The sequence below is a fragment of the Triticum aestivum genome, chromosome 3B, assembly GCF_018294505.1.
Source record: "Triticum aestivum cultivar Chinese Spring chromosome 3B, IWGSC CS RefSeq v2.1, whole genome shotgun sequence".
NCBI lineage: Eukaryota > Viridiplantae > Streptophyta > Magnoliopsida > Poales > Poaceae > Triticum > Triticum aestivum.
In genome coordinates this window covers 140,139,740-140,166,968 of record NC_057801.1, presented here as the reverse complement: position 1 = coordinate 140,166,968, position 27,229 = coordinate 140,139,740, and positions in this window count along the sequence as shown.

The window sequence follows — 27,229 nt, the reverse complement described above, 5'->3', positions numbered from 1 at the left end:
GGGGGGAGCAGGAGCCCCATCGACGGCCTATGTCAATCCGGAGGCCGCTGAACGCTGCATGAGGCACTCCAACGTGGCTCCATCATGAAGGAACACCGCACCCTGATGGGTGCGGTCATGGAAAAGGTTCGGTCTGCGAAGAGTGGACTGACCGAAGCCTTCAACAGCCTACTGACGGGCTTTGAGGTATGCGATGTAATACTCTTTACACACACACACACACACACACACACACACACACACACATATATATATATATATATATATATACAGACGGTCTATTCTACTAATATTAGCAGAATAACTATTCTGCACACCACTTCTGCACTGCACGCTGAACGCAAGTGCACTGCATCTTCTTGACGACGAGCACTGCAATATAGACTAGTGAACTTCGCGTCGGAAAAAACTGCATGCGTTATTTTTTCGGTACTGTTTTCATTCTAATTTTTGATTGTTTATCGAAATGAGGCATGTAATATACCGTTGAGAAGCTATGGATTAGGCGCAACTTTGACATGTTGAACACTTTTCGAGATTCCACACGGTTTAAGAGCAGTTTTGAAAATGGTGCAGTCCATGACGAATGACAGCGAGCGTTTTTTCGAGATTTCTTCTAAACCGCTCTTCGGAATGAAGCAAACGATAGCCGTTGGATAGATATCATCGAGGCGCATCTTTTTCATATATAAATTTCTCTCTAATTCCTTACGGTTTAAGAGCAGTTTTAAATTTACTAAATCGCGGAATTCTGTTTTTCAAAAAAATTCAAATTTTCGGTACTGTTTTCGCTCCAGTTTTTTTAACCGTTTGTCTAAACAAGGTGTGTAATATATCGTTGAAAAGCTATGGACGAGGCGCAACTTTCATATGTTGTAATGTTTTTGAGATTCCTTACGGTTTTAAGTTAATTTTGAAAATTGTGTGGCGGACGACGAGTGGCAGCTGCTATTTTTTGCGAAATTTTTACAAACCGCTGCTCGGAATGATTCAAACTATATGCCGTTGGAAAGGTATCGACGAGGCGCAACTTTTTCATGTAGAACACTCTCTCTAATTCTTTATAGTTTAAGAGCAATTTACCGAAATGTGAACACTCTGTTTTTCGCGACACCCAAATCGACGTGCGTACTTCATCCGACTGAAAACCGCACTGCATCGGACGAAAATGCCGCACTGCATTAGACGGGCAAGAGAACTGCATGGTTTCCTTTTTGTGGGACATAAAATTTTGAAGACGAGGAAGAAAACCGCACTGCTTTTAGACGGAAAAGCGCACTACATCAAAGAGTCAAGCGAACTTCATGATTTTCTTGCCGGGCGTAAATTTTCTCATGTGAGATTTTGTGAGTTTTTGTTGTCATTTTTATGAAAAAACGCACTGCTTCAAACGGAAAACCGCACTGCATCAGAAAGTCAAACGAACTTCATGATTTCTTTTTATCTTGTTTTCTAACAATTTTTGATGAAACACGTGGTACCTCATGGGGATGAGTGTAGTGCACACTAGAGGGAAGTGAACCACGACACAAGACGAAGTGGAGTACATTGGTTTGTTGTCGTTTGTTCGAACTGAATTACCGAGGCTAGTGTGCTGATTTTTTTTGTAAAACGCCTTTTCAAGTTTTGCATGGTTGAGGTTAGTGAACTTCAGATCCTGAGTGCCGAGACAAGGCAAGTGTACTACATCAATTTTTTTTTGCAAACGCTTTTTAAAACAAAACAAAACATGAAAAAGATTGAATTGCATGCACAAATACGCTCCGCACCACGCGAACACAGTCAGGGATACCCCAATTTTATGATGAATTTTGCATAGGCGGCTCGGGGTGGTGGCCCTCCTGTGCAGACTGCATTTGTTTTTTGCCGAAGTGTACGACTTTTGCAGTCAACACACATGTACTTCAATATATAAACTAAAGATACACAATTTTCTCACGCAACGAACTGAAAAAACAAAAAAGTGAGCGGCAAAAATCGCCCACGAGTCGATGATGGCCGCGCACGCTACTGACTAATCTCGACTTTTGCTCGCGCCCACAATAAAGAAGTGCACTGCATGACGAGTCGATGATGGCTGTGCACGCCTGCTGTGTGGACTGCTCCAGCGACACCATTGCGTTGCTCATCCTGGAGAGAAGGAATGAGTCAGTGCACGGTTGCGCCAACGATTGGGACGAAGTGAGCTGCACCTGAAGCAAAAAAACGCCACGTCGGATGAAGTGAGCTGCAGTTGTACATGCACATACTAACAAATTGCACATGTACACATACTTAACTGCACATCAATGTACGGTGAACCTCATTTCCAATGGTGGTGTAGATGCCGCTCGGCAGGTGAACCTCATTTCCAATGGTGGTGTAGATGCCGCTCGGCAGGTGTTGAGGCGTTGAGGAATGCCAGGGGGAGGTGACTGCATGCACGCCACGTTGGGACTCCATGGAAGCCGTAATGGACTGCAGATAGAAGGTGTCGCCACGGCCGTGCTACTCCACTAGAAGAGGAGGGGAGGTGGAATGGAGGGCCGGGCGCCCGTGCAGCACACTCCCTCCTCCCTCTGCCCACCTGTGCGGTGCACTGCACCTACCCCAACGAACCGCACAACAGAGCCCACCGAACTGCATAGCTGTCCTCGCATGTGGTGGCAGGTGGTTGGGAGAGGCGGGCTCACTGGCGAGGGGAGGCATAAAGATTGAGGTGGGGGGACTGCGGTCGCCGGCTCAGTGGGTACTCTGGCGGGATGGTAGGGCGCTACAGAGGGGCGCCCGGCCTGGATCCGGCGGCGGGTTATCGCGGGGCGTCATGGAAGGATCGGCACGGCCTGAATCCAGCGGCAGGGCGGCGCAGCCTGGATCCAGTGGCAGAGCGGCGCGTCCTGGATCGGCGGCTGGGAGTCGCGGGAGGGCGGGCGTGGCCTGGATCCGGTGCCTGGGAGTCGCTGGGGCGGCGGCGCGGCCTGGATCCTGCGCTGGGCGTCGCGGGGTGCCATCGCGGCCTTGATCCCGTGGTGGCTTGTGCTGGGAGGTGGATGGGGGAGGGGCGGTTCAGGCAGGGAGGGGCGCGCCGGCGAAGGTGGGGCGGTTGGGTGGAGCACCAACGGTGGTAGCTGGCCGACTTGGGGGCGCGGTGGTGGGTTGGTGGATCGGGGCTGGTGCGTGGGAGGAGTAAGGTGGAGGGGATCGGGGGAGGAGTGGGGGAGGTGGGCCGGTGGGGTGGATTCTTTTTGTTTTTGTGGGGTTCGGATGCGCGTCAGGTCGGTGTCGGTTAGTTGGGGGGTGTTAGCGGAATAAGAAAGTGGTGTGCAGAATAAGACTTTTAAGGGTGTTATCATAATAGACCCACCCTATATATATATATATATATGTGTGTGTGTGTGTGTGTGTGTGAGGCGAAGTCCATGTGTAGACAGTAGCCCCTAAGACTTTGTCCGGATTAGAATAATTCGAACAGAGGATCTCAAACAAGTATATAATGCACTGTATATGTTATTTGATAGGCTTCTATGCTGGCGGCTACTGCTCAGGCCGCAGAGATTGCCGAGCTTAATCGGAATCTTTGGCTATTGATACGTCTCCAACGTATCTATAATTTTTGATTGTTTCATGCTATTATATTACCCGTTTTGGATGTTTATGGGCTTTACTTTACACTTTTATATCATTTTTGGAACTAACCTACTAACCGGAGGCCCAACCCAAATTGATATTTTTTTGCCTATTTCAGTGTTTCGAAGAAAAGGAATATCAAACGAAGTCCAAACGGAATGAAACATTCGGGAGCGATCTTTTTGGAACAAACGCAAACGAGGAGACTTGGAGTGGACGTCAAGCAACGAACGAGGTGGCCACGAGGGTGCTGGGCGTGCCCCCACCCTCGTGGGCCCCTCATTGCTCCACCGACATACTTCCTTCGCCTATATATACTCCCATACCTTGAAAACATCAAGAAGCACCACAAAAACCTAATTCCACTGCCGCAACCTTCTGTATCCGCGAGATCCCATCTTGGAGCCTTCGTCGGCGCTCCGCCGGAGGGGAAATCGACCATGGAGGGCCTCTACATCATCTCCAAGGCCTCTCCGATGAGTTGTGAGTAGTTTACCACAGACCGTCGGGTCCATAGTTATTAGCTAGATGGCTTCTTCTCTCTCTTTGAATCTCAATACAAAGTTCCCCTCGATCTTCTTGGAGATCTATTTGATGTAACTCTTTTTACGGTGTGTTTTTTGAGATCCGATGAATTGTGGATTTATGATCAAGTTTATCTATGAGAAATATTTGAATCTCCTCTGAATTCTTTTATGTATGATTGGTTATCTTTGCAAGTCTCTTCGAATTATCAGTTTGGTTTGGGCTACTGGATTGATCTTTCTTGCAATGGGAGAAGTGCTTAGCTTTGGGTTCAATCTTGCGGTGTCCTTTTCCAGTGACAGCAGGGGCAGCAAGGAAAGTATTGTATTGTTGCCATCGAGGATAAAAAGATGGGGTTTATATCATATTGCATGAGTTTATCCTTCTACATCATGTCATCTTTCTTAATGCGTTACTCTGTTCTTCTTGAACTTAATACTCTAGATGCAGGCAGGAGTCGGTCGATGTGTGGAGTAATAGTAGTAGATGTAGAATCGTTTCGATCTACTTGTTGCGGACGTGATGCCTATATACATGATCATGCCTAGATAATCTCATAACTATGCACTTTTCTATCAATTGCTCGATAGTAATTTGTTCACCCACCATAATACTTATGCTATCTTGAGAGAAGCTACTAGTGAAACCTATGGCCCCCGGGTCTATCTTTTATTATATAAGTTTTCAATCTACTTTTATTTGCATCTTTTACTTTCCAATCTATATCATAAAAATACCAAAAATATTTATCTTATCTTATTATGTCTATCAGATCTCACTTTCGCAAGTTACCGTGAAGGGATTGAAAACCCCTTTACCGCGTTGGTTGCGAGGTTCTTGTTTGTTTGTGTAGGTGCGTGGGACTTTTGAGGAGCCTCCTACTGAATTGATACCTTGGTTCTCAAAAACCGAGGGAAATACTTACGCTACTTTGCTGCATCACCCTTTCCTCTTCAAGGGAAAAACCAACGCATGCTCAAGAGGTAGCAAGAAGGATTTCTGGCACCGTTGCCGGGGAGGTCTTCGCTCAAGTCAAGACATACCAAGTACCCATCACAAACTCATCTCCCTCGCATTACATTATTTCCCATTTGCCTCTCGTTTTCCTCTCCCCCACTTCACCCTTGTCGTTTTATTCGCCCTCTCTTTCCCAATCTCCTTCCTCTTTCGCTTGTCTTCTTGCGTGCCTGTTGCCCTTATGGCTTTGCCTAAGAACACCGACCTTCATCTTAGAAGGTTGGAAGAGATCAAATTAAACATTAGAAGCCTTATGACTTTACAATTTGAGCATAATAGTTTCTTTAGAAAAGAGCTTAAAGAACAAGAAAGCTTTATAGAGTACATGAACAAAGAGCTTGATGACATGTCTAAGGAATTTTATGGTTTGAATTCTCAGATTGCTTGTCTTGAAAAATCAATAGCCCAAATTTTTGATAAGCAAGCCACCTTGGTCAATAAGATGGCTGCCAAACCAGAAGGGTTAGGAGAAAATAATGATGAAGATCTAAAAGTTATTGATGTATCCCCTATTAAATCCTTGTTTTGCAATATGAATCTTGATAATGATGGGACTGGAGATGAGTCAACTTTAATTAAAAGGCGTCCCAATAATTCGGAGTTTTTAGATCTTGATGCTAAATTTGGTAAAAGTGGGATTGGAGAGGTTAAGACTTTAAATAGCATTGAACCCACTATTATAGATTTCAAGGAATTTAATTATGATAATTGTTCTTTAATAGATTGTATTTCCTTGTTGCAATCCGTGTTGAATTCTCCTCAGGCTTATAGTCAAAATAAAGCTTTTACCAAACATATTCTTGATGCCTTGATGCAATCTTATGAGGAAAAACTTAATTTGGAAGTCTCTATACCTAGAAAACTTTATGATGAGTGGGAACCTACTATAAAGATTAAAATTAAAGATCATGAATGTCGTGCTTTGTGTGATTTGGGTGCTAGTGTTTCCACGATTCTGAAAACTTTATGTGATGTGCTAGGTTTCCATGATTTTGATGATTGCTCTTTAAACTTGCACCTTGCGGATTCCACCATTAAGAAACCTATGGGAAGGATCAATGATGTTCTTATTGTTGCAAATAGGAATTATGTGCCCATAGGTTTTATCGTTCTTGATATATATTGCAATCTTTCATGTCCTATTATTCTTGGTAGACACTTCCTTAGAACGATTGGTGCAATTATTGATATGAAGGAAGGGAATATTTAGATTCCAATTTCCATTGAGGAAAGGCATGGAACACTTTCCAGGAAAGAAAGTCAAATTACCTTATGAATCTATCATGCGTGCCACTTATGAATTGAATGCCAAAGATGGCAATACTTAGATCTATTCTCGCTTTTATGCCTAGCTAGGGGCGTTAAACGATAGCGCTAGTTGGGAGGCAACCCAATTTTATTTTGGTTTCTTGCTTTTTGCTTCTGTTTATTAATAAATATTTCATATAGCTTTTGTTTTGATTTGTTTTCATGTTTCAATTAGTTTTTGTGCCAAGTAGAACCTATAGGATAACCTACGGTGATAGTTAATTTGATTCTGCTGAAAAACAGAAACTTTACGCTCACGAGAAAAAATTCAATAAATCACAGAAACATGATTTTGCGTTGATTCTTTTTGTTGTAGATCAATAGACAAATTTCTTAGGACTTATTATTTTGGTAGTATTTTTAGAGTTCCAGAAGTATCCGAAAGTTACAGATTTCTACAGACTGTTCTGTTTTTGACAGATTATGTTTTTCATGTGTTGTTTGCTTATTTTGATGCATCTATGGGTAGTATCGGGGGGTATGAACCATAGAGAAGTTGGAATACAATAGGTTTAACACCAATATAAATAAAGAATGAGTTCATTACAGTAACTTATGTGGTGGTTTTTCTTTCTTGCACTAATGGAGCTTACGAGATTTCCTGTTGAGTATTGTATTGTGAAGTTTTCAAGTTTTGGGTAAAGATTTGATGGACTATGGAATAAGGTGTGGAAGGAGCCTAAGCTTAGGGATGACCATGGCATCCCAAGATATTCAAGGATAACCAAAAGCCTAAGCTTGGGGATGCTCATCCCCTCTTTCGTCTTCGTCTATCGATAACTTTACTTGGAGCTATATTTTTATTCGCCACATGATATGTGTTTTGCTTGGAGCGTCTTGTATGATATGAGTCTTTTCTTTTTAGTTTACCACAATCATATTTTATGTACACACCTTTTGGGAGAGAAATACTTGATTTGGAATTTATTAGAATACTCTATGTGCTTCACTTATATCTTTTGAGCTAGATAATTTTTGCTCTAGTACTTCACTTATATCTTTTAGAGCACGACGGTGGCTTAATTTTGTAGAAATTGTTGATCTCTCATGATTCACTTATATTATTTTGGGTGTCTTTTAGAACAGCATGTTATTTGCTATGGTTATAAAATTGGTCCTAGAATGATGGGCATCCAAGTTGGGTATAATAAAAACTATCATAGAAAGTGAATTGGATGCTATGATCAATTTGATGCTTGATAATTTTTTTGAGATATGATAATGGTGATATTAGAGTCATGCTAGTGGGGTAATTATGAATTTGAGGAATACTTGTGTTGAAGTTTGTGATTCCCGTAGCATGCATGTATGCTGAACCGCTTTGTGATGAAGTTGGAGCACGATTTATTTATTGATTGTCTTCCTTATGAGTGGCGGTCGGGGACGAGCATGGTCTTTTCCAACCAATCTATCCTCCTAGGAGCATGAGCGTAGTGCTTGGTTTTTGATGACTTGTAGATTTTTGCAATAAGTATATGGGTTCTTTATGGCTAATGTTGAGTCCATGGATTATACGCACTCTCTCCCTTCCACCATTGCTAGGCTCTTGTGCCATGCAACTTCCACTGGTACCATACACCCACCATATACCTTCCTCAAAACAGCCACCATACCTACCTATTATGGCATTTCCATAGCCATTCCGAGTTATATTGCCATGCAACTTTCCACCGTTCCGTTTATTATGACACGCATCATCATTGTCATATTGCTTTTGCATTATCATGTAGTTGACATCGTATTTGTGGCAAAGCCACCTTCATAATTTCCATACATTTAATTCTTGGTTCATTGCATATCCCGGTACCCCGCCAGAGGCATTCATATAGAGTCATATCTTTTTCTAAGTATTGAGTTCTAATCTTGAGTTGTAAGTAAATAAAAGTGTGATGATCTTCATTATTAGAGCATTGTCCCAAGTGAGGAAAGGATTATGGAGACTATGATTCCCCCACAACGGGATGAGACTTCGGACTTTATGAAAAATAAAAGAGGCCAAAGAAGCCCAAATAAAAAAGAGAGGCCAAAGAAGCCCACCAAAATAAAAAAAAGAGAAAAAGAGAGAAGGGACAATGCTACTATCCTTTTACCACACTTGTGCTTCAAAGTAGCACCATGATCTTCATGATAGAGAGTCTCCTATGTTGTCACTTCCATATACTAGTGGGAATTTTTTCATTATAGAACTTGCCTTGTATATTCCAATGATGGGCTTCCTCAAAACACCCTAGGTCTTCGTGAGCAAGCAAGTTGGATGCACACCCACTTAGTTTCTTTTGTTGAGCTTTCACACATTTATGGCTCTAGTGCATCCGTTGCATGGCAATCCCTACTCGCTCACATTGATATCTATTAATGGGCATCTCAATAGCCCGTTGATACGCCTAGTTGATGTGAGACTATCTTCTCCTTTTTTGTCTTCTCCACAACCACCATTCTATTCCACATATAGTGCTATGTCCATGGCTCACGCTCACGTATTGCGTGAAAGTTGAAAAAGTTTGAAAATACTAAAGTATGAAACAATTTCTTGGCTTGTCATCGGGTTGTGCATGATTAAATACTTTGTGTGATGAAGATAGAGCATAGCCAGACTATATGATTTTGTAGGATAGCTTTCTTTAGCCATGTTATTTCGAGAAGACATGATTACTTTGTTAAGTATGCTTGAAGTATTATTGTTTACCATGTCAATATGAACTTTTATTTTGAATCATTTGGATCTGAACATTCATGCCACAATAAAGAAAATTACATTGAGAATTATGCTAGGTAGCATTCCACATCAAAAATTCTATTTTTATCATTTACCTACTCGAGGACGAGCAGGAATTAAGCTTGGGGATGCTTGATACGTCTCCAACATATCTATAATTTTTTATTGTTCCATGCTATTATATTACCCATTTTGGATGTTTATGGGCTTTACTTTACACTTTTATATCATTTTTTGGACTAACCTACTAACCGGAGGCCCGACCCGAATTGCTATTTTTTGCCTATTTCAGTGTTTCGAAGAAAAGGAATATCAAACAGAGTCCAAACGGAATGAAACCTTCGGGAGCGATCTTTTTGGAACAAACGCAAACCAGGAGACTTGGAGTGGACGTCAAGTAAGGAACGAGGCGGCCACAAGGGTGCCCGGCGCGCCCCCCACCCTTGTGGGCCCCGCATTGCTCCACCGACGTACTTCCTTTGCCTATATATACTCCCGTACCCTGAAAACATCGAGAAGCACCACAAAAATCTAATTCCGCCGCTGCAACCTTCTGTATCCGCGAGATCCCATCTTGGAGCCTTCGCTGGCGCTCCGCCGGAGGGGGAATCGACCATGGAGGGCCTCTACATCATCTCCAAGGCCTCTCCGATGAGTTGTGAGTAGTTTACCACAGACCTTCGGTTCCATAGTTATTAGCTAGATGGCTTCTTCTCTCTCTTTGAATCGGCTCCTCAATCTTCTTGGAGATCTATTTGATGTAACTCTTTTTGCAGTGTGTTTGTCGAGATCTGATGAATTGTGGGTTTATGATCAAGTTTATCTATGAGAAATATTTGAATCTCCTCTGAATTCTTTTATGTATGATTGGTTATCTTTGCAAGTCTCTTCGAATTATCAGTTTGGTTTGGCCTACTAGATTGATCTTTCTTGCAATGGGAGAAGTGCTTAGCTTTGGGTTCAATCTTGCGGTGTCCTTTCCCAGTGACAGCAGGGGCAGCAAGGCATGTATTGTATTGTTGCCATCGAGGATAAAAAGATGGGGTTTATATCATATTGCATGAGTTTATCCCTGTACATCATGTCATCTTTCTTAATGTGTTACTCTGTTCTTCTTGAACTTAATACTCTAGATGCAGGCAGGAGTCGGTCGATGTGTGGAGTAATAGTAGTAGATGTAGAATCGTTTCGATCTACTTGTTGCGGACGTGATGCCCTAGATAATCTCATAACTATGCACTTTTCTATCAATTGCTCGATAGTAATTTGTTCACCCACCGTAATACTTATGCTATCTTGAGAGAAGCCACTAGTGAAACCTATGGCCCCCGGGTCTATCTTTTATTATATAAGTTTTCAATCTACTTTTATTTGTATCTTTTACTTTCCAATATATATCATAAAAATACCAAAAATATTTATCTTATCTTATTATCTCTATCAGATCTCACTTTTGCAAGTTACCGTGAAGGGATTGACAACCCCTTTATTGCATTGGTTGCGAGGTTCTTGTTTGTTTTTGTAGGTGCGTGGGACTTTTGAGGAGCCTCCTACTGGATTGATACCTTGGTTCTCAAAAACTGAGGGAAATACTTATGCTACTTTGCTGCATCACCCTTTCCTCTTCAAGCGAAAAACCAACACATGCTCAAGTGGTAGCAGCTATATGATGAGGAACTCGACCGCATCAACAAGCGGTTCAATGAAACCCAAGGTATGCAGTGTTTCGGCATATCCGAAAATTATATGCGTGTTAGTCGTTTTAAACTGACTCAAAGTGTTATAAATATACTCGCAGTTGGCGCTGCCAAGGTCGAGTCCCTTAAGAGCGCCCTCGCCAAAGCCAAGAAGGAGGCAAAGGCGAGCAAGGTGGCCGCGGACAAAGCGGCCAAGGAGTTGGAGTGGAGCAAACCGCCCACCGCAGACATGAGGCACAGTGGAGGAGGTCGAACAAGAGCTCAAGGACGCCATCGCCAAGTGCGAGTCCTTGAAGCAAAAGAGTTCGGAACAGGCTTCCAAGCTCACCAAAGCTCTTGAGAGCATGAAGGAAGCCCGGGTTGATGCCCAGGGCGCTCGCCAGGAGATCCAAGAGGCGAGGCAGATTGCGGATGGTAAGGCCTTTATCATGCAGAGTAGATTTACTAGCAAGAGATATATTTTACGGACCCGAGTTTGGAGTTCTCCAGGCACCTTTGCGGATCTGCCGAGGGGTATTGCACATGCCGCCGCATTCTTCCGAGCCGAAGAGGGGAGCTCGACGAAGAAGTTGTTCTGGTCGTAGTACCTTGCGCCAGAACTTCTAGTGCCCCTGAGTGACTAGCTGAAGCAGTTGTCCGAGCTACACAGGGTGGCCGGGCTGGCCATGAAGGATGTAATAGTCTATCTATGGCCGTTCGAGGCCATAACTACCAGCCACTTCAGCCTCGTGAAGAGGTTGGTGGATGCGCTTCCTCGGATCAATACCCTCAAGCGGTCGTCCTGCATAGAAGGTGCCCAGATGGCTTTCGCCCGCGTCAAGGTGCAGTGGGTGAAGATGAAGGCCACCAAGATTGCCACCGCTGGGCCACCTGAAGGCAAGGAGCACCGGCGGTCGGAGAAGTACTTTGATGAGGTCCTCGAAGGGGCCCGCATTGTAGAGGGCCAGTGCTCAAAGGACGTCATATTTGAATAGTTGAGTCCGGTTTGTAAGAGTCGTGTAATGAACTCATGATGTATAATAGCTATGGTTATGCTTTATGATCCTCCTATTTGGCCGTTTATATGTCTGAAAGTTTACAAATCATCGGCTTTAGCCCCCATGTAAATATTACCGGGGTGTTCGGGAATGCATGACCGCACTTTATCCAACGTCTTGGTCCGATGTAGGAGGCATCTTGCGAGATGAACTAGGCAATCCGACTATGCGGCTTTAGTACTTTCACTTAGCCATAAGAGTCCATTGGTGGCGCTAAGTACTAGCCCCTTGTTGTGTGAACGGCCATTCGGAGTATGGCGCCTTTGCAACATGGCTGGTCAAAAGCCCAGCCCCTCGTATAACACAGCATAAATCGCGAACGATTTGTAGTATAACACTAAGTCACCGGATCGCTGACCCGCTCTCGCCTATCATGACAGTCAGTTTTCGGCTTTGTCTACTGAGGTACTTAACCGGATGAACCAGAAATACAATCGCAGTAGTTCTCCCTTTACTACCTTAGCCGAACTCGCGGAATGTAAGGTGGCAAACAAAGGAGCTGGGCAAACCAACTATATACCAAAGACATGATCCGGAGCCGATGCATGTAATGCAATATCCGGGACGCCGAAGAGTTCCCTATAGGTGTTCAGAGTTTTGCGGGGCTGAATACTATTGGAAATATGCCCTAGAGGCAATAATAAATTAGTTATTATTATATTTCCTTGTTCATGATAATCATTTATTATCCATGCTATAATTGTATTGATAGGAAACTCAGATACATGTGTGGGTACATAGACAACACCATGTCCCTAGTAAGCCTCTAGTTGACTAGCTCATTGATCAATAGATGGTTATGGTTTCCGGACCATGGGCATTGGATGTCGTTGATAACGAGATCACATCATTAGGAGAATGATGTGATGGACAAGACCCAGTCCTAAGCCTAGCACAAAGATCGTGTAGTTCGTATGCTAAAGCTTTTCTAATGTCAAGTATCATTTCCTTAGACCATGAGATTGTGCAACTCCCGGATACCGTAGGAATGCTTTGGGTGTACCAAACGTCACAACATAACTGGGTGGCTATAAAGGTGCACTACAGGTATCTCCGAAAGTGTCTGTTGGGTTGGCACGAATCGAGACTGGGATTTGTCACTCCGTGTAACGGAGAGGTATCTCTGGGCCCACTCGGTATGACATCATCATAATGTGCACAATGTGACCAAGGGGTTGATCACGGGATGATGTGTTACGGAACGAGTAAAGAGACTTGCCGGTAGCGAGATTGAACAAGGTATCAGGATACCGACGACCGAATCTCGGGCAAGTACAATACCGCTAGACATAGGGAATTGTATACGGGATTGATTGAATCCTCGACATCGTGGTTCATCCGATGAGATCATCGTGGAACATGTGGGAGCCAACATGGGTATCCAGATCCCACTGTTGGTTATTGACCGGAGAACATCTCGGTCATGTCTGCATGGTTCCCGAACCCGTAGGGTCTACACACTTAAGGTTCGATGACGCTAGGGTTATAGGGAATAGATATACGTGGTTACCGAATGTTGTTCGGAGTCCCGGATGAGATCCCGAACGTCACGAGGAGTTCCGGAATGGTCCGGAGGTAAAGATTTATATATGGGAAGTCCTGTTTTGGTCACCGGAAAAGTTTCGGGTGTTATCAGTAATGTACCGGGACCACCGGGAGGGTCCCGAGGGTCCACCAAGTGGGGCCACCGGCCCCAGAGGGCTGCATGTGCCAAGTGTGGGAGGGGACCAGCCCCAGGTGGGCTGGTGCGCCCCCCACCAAGGCCCAAGGCGCCGAGGGTTTGGGGAGGGGCGCCTCCACCTTACTTGGGGGGCAAGTTTCCCCTCTCCCCCCTTGGCCGCCACCCTAGATGGGTTTTGGGGCTGCCACACCCCTTGGGGTGGGAACCCTAATGGGGGCGCACCCCCTCTCTCTCCCCTACATATACTTGAGGTATTTGGGGCTGCAAACATATGAGTTTTCCACCTCTCCCTGGCGCAGCCCTACCTCTCTTTCTCCTCATCTCTCGCGGTGCTTGGCGAAGCCCTGCTAGAATACCATGCTCCTCCATCACCACCACGCCATTGTGCTGCTGCTGGACGGAGTCTTCCCCAACCTCTCCCTCTCTCCTTGCTGGATCAAGGCATGGGAGACGTCACCGGGCTGTACGTGTGTTGAACGCGGAGGTGCCGTCCGTTTGGCACTAGGATCTCCGGTGATTTGGATCACGACGAGTACGACTCCTTCAACCCCGTTCTCTTGAACGCTTCCGCTTAGCGATCTACAAGGGTATGTAGATGCACTCTCCTCTCTCTCGTTGCTAGTCTCTCCATAGATAGATCTTGGTGACTCGTAGGAAAATTTTGAATTTCTGCTACGTTCACCAACAATGGCATCATGAGCTAGGTCTATTGCGTAGATTCTTTGCACGAGTAGAACACAAAGCAGTTGTGGGCGTTGATTTTGTTCAATATGCTTACCGTTACTAGTCCAATCTTGTTTCGACGGTATTGTGGGATGAAGCGGCCCGGACTGACCTTACACGTACACTTACGTGAGACAGGTTCCACCGACTAACATGCACTTGTTGCATAAGGTGGCTAGCGGGTGCCAGTCTCTGCCACTTTAGTCGGATCAGATTCGATGAAAAGGGTCCTTATGAAGGGTAAATAGGAATTGGCATATCACGTTGTGGCTTTTGCGTAGGTAAGAAATGTTCTTGCTAGATACCCATAACAGCCACGTAAAACATGCAAACAACAATTAGAGGATGTCTAACTTGTTTTTGCAGGGTATGCTATGTGATGTGATATGGCCAAAAATAATGTGATGAATGATATGTGATGTATGAGATTGATCATGTTCTTGTAATAGGAATCACGACTTGCATGTCGATGAGTATGACAACCGGCAGGAGCCATAGGAGTTGTCTTTATTTATTATATGACCTGTGTGTCATTGAACAAACGCCATGTAATTACTTTACTTTATTGCTAACCGTTAGCCACAGTAGTAGAAGTAATAGTTGGCGAGACAACTTCATGGAGACACGATGATGGAGATCATGATGATGGAGATCATGGTGTCATGCCGGTGACGATGATGATCATGGAGCCCCGAAGATGGAGATCAAAAGGAGCAAAATGATATTGGCCATATCATGTCACTATTTGATTGCATGTGATGTTTATCATGTTTATGCATCTTATTTGCTTAGAACGACGGTAGTAAATAAGATGATCCCTCATTTAAATTTCAAGAAAGTGTTCCCCCTAACTGTGCACCATTGCGAAAGTTCCTTGTTTTGAAGCACCACGTGATGATCGGGTGTGATAGATTCTAACATTCACTTACAATGGGTGTAAGCCAGATTTACACACGCGAAACACTTATGTTGACTTGACGAGCCTAGCATGTACAGACATGGCCTCGGAACACAAGAGACCGAAAGGTCGAGCATGAGTCGTATGGTAGATACGATCAACATGAAGATGTTCACCGATGATGACTAGTCCGTCTCACGTGATGATCAGACACGGCCTAGTTGACTCAGATCATGTAATCACTTAGATGACTAGAGGGATGTCTATCTGAGTGGGAGTTCATAAGATGAACTTAATTATCCTGAACATAGTCAAAAGATTTTTGAAAATTATGTCGTAGCTCACGTTTTAGTTCTACTATTTAGATATGTTCCTAGAGAAAATATAGTTGAAAGTTGATAGTAGCAATTATGCGGACTGGGTCCGTAAACTGAGGATTGTCCTCATTGCTGCGTAGAAGGCTTATGTCCTTAATACACCGCTCAGTGTGCTGAACCTTGAACGTCGTCTGTGGATGTTGCGAACATCTGACATACACGTTTTGATAACTACGTGATAGTTCAGTTAAACGGTTTAGAGTTGAGGCACCAAAGATGATTTCGAAATGTCGCGGAACATATGAGATGTTTCGAGGGCTGAAATTGGGATTTCAGGCTCGTGCCCACGTTAAGAGGTATAAGACCTCCTACGATTTTCTTAGCCTGCAAACTAATGGAGAAAAGCTCAATCGTTGAGCTTATGCTCAGATTGTCTGAGTACAACAATCACTTGAATCGAGTGGGAGTTGATCTTCCAGATGAGATAGTGATGTTTCTCCAAAGTCATTGCCACCAAGCTGCTAGAGCTTCATGATGAACTATGACATATCAGGGATAGATATGATGATCCTTGAGATATTCGCGATGTTTGACACCGCAAAAGTAGAAATCAAGAAGGAGCATCAATTGTTGATGGTTAGTGAAACCACTAGTTTCAAGAAGGGCAAAGGCAAGAAGGGATACTTCATGAAACGGCAAATTAGCTGCTGCTCTAGTGAAGAAACCCAAGGTTGAACCCAAACCCGAGACTAAGTGCTTCTGTAATAAGGGGAACAGTCACTGGAGCAGAATTACCCTAGATACTTGGTAGATGAGAAGGCTGGCAAGGTCGATAGAAGTATATTGGATATACATTATGTTAATGTGTACTTTACTAGTACTCCTAGTAGCACCAGGGTATTAGATACCAGTTCGGTTGCTAAGTGTTAGTAACTCGAAATAAAAGCTACGGAATAAACGGAGACTAGCTAAAGGTGAGCTGACGATATGTGTTGGAAGTGTTTCCAAGGTTGATGTGATCAAGCATCGCACGCTCCCTCTACCATCGAGATTGGTGTTAAACCTAAATAATTTTTATTTGGTGTTTGCGTTGAGCATAGACATGATTGGATTATGTCTATCGCAATACGGTTATTGAATAATGGTTACTCTGTTTATTTGAATAATACCTTCAATGGTCTTGCACCTAAAATGAATGGTTTATTGAATCTCAATCTAGTGGTACACATGTTCATGCCAAAAGATATAAGATAGTAATAATAGTACCACCTACTTGTGGCACTGCCATGTAAGTCATATTGCTATAAAACACATGAAGAAGCTCCATGTTGATGGATCTTTGGACTCACTCATTTTTTGAAAAGTTTGAGACATGCGAACCATGTCCATTGGTATGTACGCATGAACAAACTCCATGCAGATGGATCGTTTGGACTCACTTGATTTTGAATCACTTGAGACATGCAAATCATACCACATGGGCAAGATGACTGAAAGGCCTCGTTTTCAGTAAGATGGAACAAGAAAGCAACTTGTTGGAAGTAATACATTTTGATGTGTGCAGTCCATTGAGTGCTGAGGCACGCAGTGGATATCATTATGTTCTTACTTCACAAATGATTTGAGTAGATGTTGAGTATATTTACTTGATGAAACACAAGTCTGAATTATTGAAAGGTTCAAGTAATTTCAGAGTGAAGTTGAAGATCTTCGTGACAAGAGGATAAAATGTCTATGATATGATCATAGAGATGAATATCTGAGTTGCGAGTTTGGTACACAATTGAGACATTGTGGAAATTGTTTCACAACTAACACCGCCTGGAACAACATAGTGTGATGGTGTGTCCGAACATCATAGATGCACCCTATTGGATATGGGGCATACCATGATGTCTCTTATCAAATTACCACTATCGTTCATGGGTTAGGCGTTAGAGACAACCGCATTCACTTTAAATAGGGCACCACGTATTTCCGTTGAGATGACACCGTATGAACTATGGTTTAAAGAAACCTAAGCTGTCGTTTCTTGAAAGTTTGGGGGTGCGGCACTTATGTGAAAAAGTTTCATCGTGATAAGCTCGAACCCAAAACAGATAAATACATCTTCATAGGATACCCAAAATGGTTGGGTATACCTCCTATCTCAGATCCGGAAGCAAGAGTAATTGTTTCTATAAACGGGTCCTTTCTCGAGGAAAAGTTTCTCTCAAAAGAATTGAATGGGAGGATGGTGGAGACTTGATGAGGTTATTGAACCATCACTTCAACTAGTGTGTAGCAAGGCACATGAAGTTGTTCCTTTGGCACCTACACCAATTGAAGTAGAAGCTTATGATAGTGATCATGAAACTTCGGATCAAGTCACTACCAAACCTTGTAGGTCAACAAGGATGCGTACTGCTTCAGAGTGGTACGTAATCCTGTCTTGGAGGTCATGTTGCTAGACAACAATGAACCTACGAGCTATGGAGAAGCGATGGTGGGCCCGGATTCTGACAAATGGCTCGAGGCCATAAAATCCGAGGGAGGATCCATGTATGAAAACAAAGTGCAGACTTTGGTAGAACTACTTGATGGTCGTAAGGCTATTGGGTACAGATGGATTTTAAAAGGAAGACGGACAATGATGGTAAGTATCACCATTAAGAAAGCTCGACTTGTCGTTAAGATGATTTCCGACAAGTTCAAGGAGTTGACTACGGTGAGGCTTTCTCACTCATAGCGATGCTAAGAGTCTGTTGGAATTGTATTAGCAGTTACTGAATTATCGATGAAATCTTGCAGATAGGATGTCAAAATTGTTTCCTCGACAATTTTCTTGAGGAAAAGGTTGTATGTGATACAACCAGAAGGTTTTGACAAATCCTGAAAGACGCTAACAAGTATGCAAAGCTCCAGCAATCCTTCTAAGGACTGGGGTAAGCCTCTCAGAGTTGGAATGTACGCTTTGATGAGATGATCAAAGATTTTGGGTTTATACAAAGTTTATGAGAAACTTGTATTTCCAAAGAAGTGAGTGGGAGCACTATAGAATTTCTGATAAGTATATGTGAATGACATATTGTTGATCCGAAATGATGTAGAATTTCTGGAAAGCATATAGGGTTATTTGAAAAGTGTTTTTCAATAGAAAACCTGAATTAAGCTGCTTGAACATTGAGCATCAAGATCTATGAGGATAGATCAAAAACGCTAAATGGTACTCTCAAATGAGCACATACCTTGACATGATCTTGAAGGTGTTCAAGATGGATCAGTCAAAGAAGGAGTTCTTGCCTGAGTTGTAAGGTATGAAGTTAAGACTTAAAGCTCGACCACGGCAGAAGAAAGAGGAATGACGAAGGTCGTCCCCTATAATTATGACATAGGCTCTATACGGTATGCCATGCTGAGTACCACACCTGATGTGTGCCTTGCCACATGTCTGGCAAGAGGGTACAAAGGTGATCCAGGAGTGGATCACTAGATAGCGGTCAAAATTATCCTTAGAGGAATAAGGAAATGTTTCTCGATTATGGAGGTGATAAAGAGTTCGGCGTAAAGGGTTACGTCGATGCAAGCTTTAAAACCTATCCGAATGACTCTGAGTAGCAAACCGTATACGTATAGTGGAGCGACAATTTGGAATAGCTCCAAGTGGAGCGTGGAAGCAGCATTTATAATATGACCTAGAGATTTGCGAAATACATACGGATCTAAATGTTGCAGACCCTATCGGGGATATACCCCATGGTTTGACCCGGCTGGATGTATAACCCAGCCGTACTTGGCGACTCACTAATGACCTGCCCTGACTGGACGACACACTAAGTGACCTGCCCAATCCTGGCGACTTATGGGTGAACTGGCAAGCGAATCAGAGGAGCGACAAGACCCGGGGGCCCAGGAGGCTCAAGGCCCAGAAGGCCGGCTTACGTTATGATAGGCCGGCTTAAGAGTAAAGGCGTGAGGAATATCTCCCTTACAAGGAATCAAGACCTGGACTTGTATCCGGCTTGTAGTAGAAGATAGGCTAGTCCTAATCCTATTTGGACTCCACATGTAACCCGCCCCTCTAACTTATATAAGGAGGGGTAGGGCTCCCCAAAGAGGGACAAGCAACAAGAAACAATATCTAGGGCTAGACACAAAGAAGAGAGTCGGCTTATACGACGACTCCCTCATGAGTATAATGAGACCTAGCCACAAACAACATGTAGGGTTATTACCGGATGATGTTTCCCGGGGCCCGAAGCTGTCTAAATCCTTGTCTTGTGTTGCGTCTCTCGATTCCGCCCAACCCATCTCAAGCTACCACATAGATGCGTTGGCCTCACGACTAAGTCCTGACACTAAGGACATCTGACGTGACAATTCCACGACAGTTGGCGCCCATCGTGGGGCTCGCGCACGGTGGTGTTAAGTTCTTGAAGGGCGCTATCCTAGGGATCGAGAAGCTCCGCCCAGCTTATTGAAGAAGTTCCGGTCAACTTGTCGGAGAGTTCCAGCTGGCTCACCGAAAAAGTTCCGACCGCCTTGACGAAAGGTTCTGTCTAAATCGTCGAAAAAGTTCCGACCGCCTTGACGAAAGGTTCCGTCTAAATCGCCGAAAAGGTTCCGACCGTCTCGATGAAAGGTTCCATCTGAATCGGCGAAAAGTTCCGACAGCCTCGACGAAAAGTTCAGTCCGAATCGCCGAAGAGTTCCAGCTGAATCGCCGAAAGGTTCCGTCCGAGTCATTAAAGAGTTCCGACTTAGGCTATAGAAAAGTTCCGGATTATCAAGAGGTTCCGGTTCAAAAGTTCCGGATTATCAAAAGTTCCGGATTATCAAGAGGTTCCGGTTCAAAAGTTCCGGATTATCAAAGGTTCCGGCCAGATTATCAAGAAGTTCTGGTTCCAAAAATTCCGGCCCAAAAAGTGCCGGCCAGGTTATGTGAAGAGCTCAGGCACTAGAAGACACAGAACCAATTAATTCTTTTGTTAAAAAACAAAAGCAGCACTATGCATTATCCAGCGCCAACATCCGGCAAAAAAAAATACCAGGTGATATCCATCCAGTTTACTTTTATCAATATTTATTAATTTTTTTTGAAAACAACCACTCTGCCTATAGTGTTGTTATATACAGCCATCGCCCCTGCGGTCCGGTTTACATCAACGCGCCGACCGGCTTGCTCGTCCGCACCGACTTACAAACGCCATGGCCGTTTTATCTATTTGTTCCCGCGGCCGATTCACCCGTGAGGGATTTCAGTTTCACCTAGGGATCATCAACTTTATGGCGGATTATTTTCGGCCTAAACAAATCAGGTGATATCCATCCAAGTATGTTTTATTATCACATGTTGTTTTTGTCAAAAGAACAAGTTTATCTTTGCCTTGGTCTGCAATATTGTTTATGCAGGGAATTATTTATGACAAAAAGTGATATTATACCGTGGAGGTGGAGGCACGCCAACATCTTTTGGCACAGGTGGTCGTCATTACTCTACAGACTCCCGCACTGGCTTACAATGCCGTGGCTGTCTCTCGCGACCACGCTGGCTTACAACGCCGTGGACGTCTCTCGCGACCGCGCCGGCTTACAACGCCGTGGCCATCTCTTATGACCACGCCGGCTTACAACAAGGAGGACAATTTACCCGCCCGCACCGATTTACAGCACCACGGTTGATTCATCTGTCTGAGCCGCCTTTAATGTTGCGGTCGTTTTTACGGTCTGTCTCTCGCGGCCTGGTCTACATCAACACACCGGGCCCCATTTTTTCTGGATGAGCTATTTATTGAGTATGAACAAGTAACTACTTGGGAAGCCTGGTTTCTCTTCCAACAAATTGGAGGAAAATTATCATATACTATCAACCGCTGTCTGCACTGGATGGCTCAATGGATAGGTGCACAAGTCGCCGGCACTACGGTTTGGTTAACTTCAAACAGCCAGTTGGAAGGAACCATTGGCCGAGTTGCTGACACGGTTTATACAGGATCATTCATAACCCGCCGCAATCACCTCAACCTTCTGTGGATAATCACTAGCCTAACATATCAGGTGAAATCCATCCAATATATTTTATATTACATATTATTTTCTTTAAAAGAGCAATTACTTTGGTTTGCAAGATTGTCCCATGCAGGATTCAAACCGGTCTATATCACGGTTAATTATGGAGAATCTCAAGCCAACTCCTCAAGTCGTCTTGAGACTCGGGGGCTACAATGATATGACTCGGCAAAATTAGCCGGTTTCAATGAATTCAAGAGACATCTTTCTCCCACAAAGCACTGAAGCTCTTAAATCTGGTTCAGAAGCCGGCCCAGGGTAAGTTTGTCTCTCACAAATTTTTGAAGCTCTCAAATCCGGTTCAAGGTAAATTTGTCTCTCACAAATTTTTAAAAAGCTTTCAAATCTGGTTTAAAATTCCGGTTCAAAAAGCATTATTCTCTCGCAAGTTCGAGTTCTCAGAAAAATTAAAGGTTGCCAAAAGAACTTGCTACCATGATGCGCGGTTCAAACTTGGGTATCCTGCCTTACGGCTTATCTTATGATGATCACTTGGGGGCTTCCTGCTCATCGAGCATAGCTATCAGTACCCTCTTGATCAGCGTAGTGCCAAAACTTATATGATCACTTGGGGGCTTCCTGTTCAAACATAGGTCGTATTCGAACCAAAGAGAACATAGCTGTCGATACCCTCTTGATCGGCATACTGCCAAACCCACTAGGGGGCTTCTTGATCATATCTGAATCATAGCTTAACCCCTTTGGGTCTGACGTGGGTCGTATTCGAACCAGCGTCATTAAACAACTCTTATGGTCACTTGGGGGTTTCCTGTTCAAACATAGGTCGTATTTGAACCAAAGAGAACATAGCTGTCGATACCCACTTGATCGGCATCGCCAAAGCCACTGGGGGCTATATGATCGTATTCGAATCTTAGCTTAACCCCTTTGGAACGGTTTACTGATCGTATCCGAATCAGAAGCCTCAAAAAGTTTTATTCTATCTCGGGTAAAGTTTATTGCAGCCACAATTACTTAAATTGAGATCTTTTGGGGATTATATCTTAAATGTATATAAGTGTTTTATGATTAACCCGTCTTGACTTTTGACTATAAGTCGCCAGCTTATGACAACGATCATTTATATGGAAGCATTGGCTTCTAAGGATTGGGTTATCACCCTTATTACACAGGTCATGTAAACCGGCAGTACAAATTCAATATCACAATGGTCATTTGGGGGTTTCCTGTTCAAACATAGGTCGTATTTGAACCAAAGAGAACATAGCTGTCGATACACACTTTGATCGGCAATGCCAACGCCACTGAGGGCTATATGATCGTATTCGAATCTTAGTTTAACCCCTTTGGAACGGTTTACTGATTGTATTTGAATCAGAAGCCTCAAAATTTTTATCTGTTTTTATACAATCGCAAGTATTTGAGTTGTCACAAATATCATATGTGCCGGCTCTTACAAACTTGAGTTATCAACTTTACTGTCCGGGTCACATAAGCCGGCGGTATCATTCATAGGATCATAGGGATCTTGTGATCTACTTGTGTGCAGGATAAGACTACATTTGGGTGGTTACCCGCCCTGGCTTTTGACGTTAAGTCGCTAGGGCATATGTTGTTTAAACTCTTTGCAGGATTTGCAGAAATATGACATATAAATGATCAAGTTCAAGCTCATTACCAAAGTTGATGCTTCAAAATGATTACCCATTCTGGATTTTTCTCAAAGGCTATAAGCCGCCGGGTTATACAAATTCCGGCTTACAATGGAGGCGTATTAAATCGCCATCGGCAAAGAGCCGCTAGGTATTTAAACTCCGGATTTACTTATCTACAGATGAGGTATTCAAAGTCGCTTTGGCGCAATGGCTATTATTTTATCAATGGATATGATTTATTCTATGATGGAAGGAATAGTCCCGAGTCGCTGCAGGCTTACGACCCAGCACTTAGGGGCTACATTATTCAAATTGAGGTTACATCAAATATGCAAGTCTCATGTCGCTGCAAGCATGCACCATGACACTTGGGGGCTAATGCAAAGTCATTTTTGGTCACCTCATTGAAGACCCGACTCATCACATCGTAATGAGCCGGCCCTTGGGGGCTACCAATTGCTCCTGTCAACAGTTCAAGGTACATAAGTCGTAATCCATTATATTGAAGGATCTATTGCTCAGTTGGTAAAACACAAAGCTCTTAACCTTGTGGACGTGGGTTCAATCCCCATGGTGGAGATTACATCATATGATGTTATTATCAATGAATTATATACAAAGTCCTAGCTCAGTAATATCTTACTAAGCCGGCCCTTGGGGGCTACACATTGCTGTTCAAATTTACATGGTTATATCTACAAAGTCCCTGCTCATTATTGCATAATGACCCGACCCTTGGGGGCTACACTGGTTGAAGTTTTTTATGAGCATAAGGCAATTTCAAGTCCCAGGTTGCTGCAAGCATGACAACCCGGTACTTGGGGGCTACATATATGGAGTATTCAGTTTTTACTAGTGACTGAGATGAACATGGATTTCTTCAAAGTGGCAGTAATTATATGGAAACAAGTTTCAAATCATCACTTTGTTTTGTTCAAGACTTGGGGGCTACAGGTAATATGGATATAAGGGAGAAGTATCTTCCAATTTTCAGTTTTGAGTAAACCAGATTGACCCGGCATCACCAATCATTATGACCCGGTATCTGCAACAATCATAACCCGGTGTCATCAACAATCATGAACCGGTGTTGGAAACAATCATGACCAGGAATTATCAGTTTTTATAACCCGGTGATTTTGGATATCAGAGATCAGTAAGTTCTATATTTTCAAACCGACTGAATATCATATGAGTATTTCAAGACCAATATTTCTTAAGCTGGTGCTTTGGAAGCCGACTCAAGTGGATTATCCTTCACAATACTTCTCTATGAGACACTAACGTTAGTAATTTGAGTATGAAGATGGTTTATTGACCCGGATTTTCTAGAAGAAGGAAATGACAAGGACTTAAGGATGTTCAGGTGCCGGTTTACAAGAATTCTTAACCCGGAGCACAACCTGTCAAATTTGTTCTTGTGTTTATTTTGCAGCATAAGTTTACCATGGATAAATCCAAGCTAAACTTGGGGGCTAATGTCGGGGATATACCCCGCGGTATGACCCGGCTGGATGTATAACCCAGCCGGACTTGGCGACTCACTAATGACCTGCCTTGACTGGACGACACACTAAGTGACCCGCACGATCCTAGCGACTTATGGGTGACCTGGCAAGCGGATCAGAGGAGCGACAAAACCCGGGGGCCCAGGAGGCTCAAGGCCCAGAAGGCCGGCTTACGTTATGATAGGTCGGCTTAAGAGGAAAGGCGTGAGGAATATCTCCCTTATAAGGAATCAAGACCCGGACTTGTATCCGGCTTGTAGTAGAAGATAGGCTAGTCCTAATCCTATTTGGACTCCACATGTAACCCGCCCCTCTAACTTATATAAGGAGGGGCAGGACTCCGCAAAGAGGGACAAGCAACAAGAAACAATATCTAGGGCTAGACACAAAAAGGAGAGTCGGCTTATACGGCGACTCCCTCATGAGTATAATGAGACCTAGCCACAAATAGCATGTAGGGTTATTACCGGATGATGTTTCCCGAGGCCCAAAGCTGTCTAAATCCTTGTCTTGTGTTGCGTCTCTCGATTCCGCACAACCCCTCTCAAGCTACCACATAGATGCGTTGGCCTCGCGACTAAGTCCCGACACTAAGGACATCTGACGTGACAATTGCACGACAGACCCGTTGACTAAAACCTCTCTCACAAGCAAAACATGATCAAACCCCAGAACTCATTGAGTCTTAATCACATGGTGATGTGAACTAGTTTAGTGACACTAGTAAACTCTTTGGATGTTGGTCACATGGCGATGTGACCTGTCAGTGTTAATCACATGGCGATGTGAACTAGATTATTGACTCTAGTGCAAGTGGGAGACTATTGGAAATATGCCCTAGAGGCAATAATAAATTAGTTATTATTATATTTCCTTGTTCATGATAATCTTTTATTATCCATGCTATAATTGTATTGATAGGAAACTCAGATACATGTGTGGGTACATAGACAACACCATGTCCCTAGTAAGCCTCTAGTTGACTAGCTCGTTGATCAATAGATGGTTACGGTTTCCTGACCATGGACATTGGATGTCGTTGATAACGGGATCACATCATTAGGAGAATGATGTGATGGACAAGACCCAATCCTAAGCCTAGCACAAAGATCGTGTAGTTCGTATGCTAAAGCTTTTGTAATGTCTAGTATCATTTCCTTAGACCATGAGATTGTGCAACTCCCGGATACCGTAGGAATGCTTTGGGTGTACCAAACGTCACAACATAACTGGGTGGCCATAACGGTGCACTATGGGTATCTCCGAAAGTGTTTGTTGGGTTGGCATGAATCGAGACTGGGATTTGTCACTCCGTGTAATGGAGAGGTATCTCTGGGCCCACTCGGTAGGACATCATCATAATGTGCACAATGTGACCAAGGGGTTGATCACGGGATGATGTGTTACGGAACGAGTAAAGAGACTTGCCGGTAACGAGATTGAACAAGGTATCGGGATACCGATGATCGAATCTCGGGCAAGTACAATACCGCTAGACAAAGGGAATTGTATACGGAATTGATTGAATCCTCGACATCGTGGTTCACCCGATGAGATCATCGTGGAACATGTGGGAGCCAACATGGGTATCCAGATCCCGCTGTTGGTTATTGACCGGAGAATGTCTCGGTCATGTCTGCATGGTTCCCGAACCCGTAGGGTCTACACACTTAAGGTTCGATGACGCTTGGGTTATAGGGAATAGATATACGTGGTTACTGAATGTTTTTCAGAGTCCCGGATGAGATCCCAGACGTCACGAGGAGTTCCGGAATGGTCCGGAGGTAAAGATTTATATATGGGAAGTCCTGTTTTGGTCACCGGAAAAGTTTCGGGTGTTATCGGTAATGTACTAGGACCACCGGGAGGGTCCCGGGGGTCCACCAAGTGGGGCCACCGGCCCCAGAGGGCAGCATGGGCCAAGTGTGGGAGGGGACCAGCCCCAGGTGGGTTGGTGCGCCCGCCCCCCACCAGGGCCCAAGGCGCCTCGGGTTTGGGGAGGGGGCGCCTCCACCTTACTTTGGGGGCAAGTTTCCCCTCTCCCCCCCTTGGCCGCCACCCTAGATGAGTTTTGGGGCTGCCGCACCCCTTGGGGTGGGAACCCTAAAGGGGGCGCACCCTCCTCCCTCTCCCCTATATATACTTGAGGTATTTGGGGCTGCAAACATATGAGTTTTCCACCTCTCCCTGGCGCAGCCCTACCTCTCTTTCTCCTCATCTCTCGCGGTGCTTGGCGAAGCCCTGCTAGAATACCACGCTCCTCCATCACCACCACGCCGTTGTGCTACTGCTGGACAGAGTCTTCCCCAACCTCTCCCTCTCTCCTTGCTGGATCAAGGCATGGGAGATGTCACCGGGCTGTACGTGTGTTGAACGCGGAGGTGCTGTCCGTTCGGCACTAGGATCTCCGGTGATTTGGATCACGACGAGTACGACTCCTTCAACCCCATTCTCTTGAACGCTTCCGCTTAGCGATCTACAAGGGTATGTAGATGCACTCTCCTCTCTCTCGTTGCTAGTCTCTCCATAGAT